This window comes from Alnus glutinosa, chromosome 1 (genome assembly GCF_958979055.1).
Source record: "Alnus glutinosa chromosome 1, dhAlnGlut1.1, whole genome shotgun sequence".
Classification (NCBI taxonomy): domain Eukaryota; kingdom Viridiplantae; phylum Streptophyta; class Magnoliopsida; order Fagales; family Betulaceae; genus Alnus; species Alnus glutinosa.
The window spans coordinates 8409905-8411950 of NC_084886.1; positions in this window are offsets into that span (position 1 = coordinate 8409905).

Consider the following 2046-nt stretch of genomic DNA (forward strand, 5'->3'; position numbering starts at 1 on the left):
TTTTGAATTGTTTTTGTTTAACTTAAAATTAATGTATTTTTATTTGTGAGGCATTCAAATTTCGAGGTTTTTGCGGACCAACCGAATTAAAAGAAGGCAATTCAATTCTAGGCAATGGAAAATTGGGCTTGTTGACGATATTGGCCTTGTAGCTTCTTTTTTGTTTTTTTCTAAAAGGGGAGATATCTAAAATTAATAAACTTGTTTGATAATTTTTTTTTTATTTATTTTCAAAATACAAATACCAAAAATAATTTAAAGTACAAAATATTCAAAATTATTTTCACATTAACTACTAATCTTAACGCGAGTTGTCTAGTTCATAATACCAATTTTTTTTATTTATTGTGTATTTTTTAATCTTGATTGAAATTAAAATGATTCGTCAGCATCTCGAATTACGGAGTACAGTTCTTTTATGTTTTAAATGATTTAATTATATGCTTAAAATGAACAATTTTTTGCTACAATTTTTATTAATTATTTAATATTTTGATGATATGATCTACCATTCATTATGTACTTAACAGTACATCTACATATCTAACAAGAAAATACTAATATAGGTAATTATCTTTTTGTTTGATAAGGGTCTAATTATAGAAAATGAATTGAAATTATTACAAACAAATTTCAAGCAGTCAAAAAAGGATTTGGCTTAGGTGCTGGAAAAAACTACAGCACTTAGCACATAAGCGAAATCCGTTAAAAAAAAAAAAAAAAAAGATATGTCCTTGTCCCTCCTTTCCATTTGAAGTCATTTATCTAAAAATAAGGATAAATTGTTAAATTGGTCTATATGTTTTGACCTTATAACCAAAAAAAAAAAAAAAAATTATTGTGCAAAGTGAACTTATAAATCCATATAGTATACATTTGTAACAAAATGATTATTCCATCGGTAATTATTTTTGACAAAAATCTTTATAAATTACAATTTTACCTTCAAATAAAAAATTATAAAACAAATATATATATATATATATTCACAGTGTTAACCTCTTAAACTACCACTCATTTGCACATTGTCCCCACAAATTGACATTTGTCATACTCAATCTCTTTCAACTATCAATCGTTCGCAAAAAAATCCCATTATTAGCAGAAATCGTTAAAATGGACGGAATTTCAATCACATGCCATGCACATGTGTTTTTTTAGACCTCATATGACTATTTTTTCCCCAAATAAAAAAGTTATAAAAAAAAAAACCAAAGAGGAGGAGATTTGGCAACTATTGCATCACGCTTGGGGTGGCCGATCCATCTACATGTGATTTGGAGGAGATTCGACCACCTTGAAAAACTTTGGGGTGGGCGTAGGGGGCAAAGCTTTTTTTGAATTTTATTTTCTTATATTTTTTGAATTTTTTTCATTACAAGAGTTTTTTTTGCTTACAATTAGTGGTTGAATGAGGTTGAGTTCATGCTTTTCATCTAAGAGCTTTTTTCACCTTTTCATTTTTATTTATTTTAGTTGGGTCATCATTTGAGAGCTCAAAGGCCAAAGCTAAGGCAGAGCTCGTACCAAAAGAATAAAAAGGACAAATAAGAAGGACATGGCATGGGTGGGTTAAGAGTTTAATTAGCTATCAAAATATGCTTATCAAAAAAATAAAAATTAAATAAAAAAAGGGCAGGCCAAATTAGTCATTCTATTAAAAATCAGTTGTAATGATTAGTGACAAAAGCCCTGGAGCCGGCTAGAGGGAGTCAAACTGTTTTTGAAGCCGTCTAAAAACCAAAGCGCGTGCGTTGGATAGGGATTGGGCCGCCAGAGAATAGAGATGACGCGCAGGTGGGAGTGAGAGCATGTGATTACGGCACGCCAACCACGAAACCTTCCGGGTTCAAAAGTTTGAAAATTTAAAAGAAGGCCGGCAAAATTGGCAAATCCTCGCTGCTTATGGTGTAATGCACTCATACCTGTCTCTGTCTCTGTCCTTGTCCCTGTCCCTGTCTCCCTCTGATTTGTCGTATTGAGCGGGTCAGAATCAGATGTTTGGGTCCCATTGTTCCTTAGTTTAGACCTGCCTTCCCTTCTATT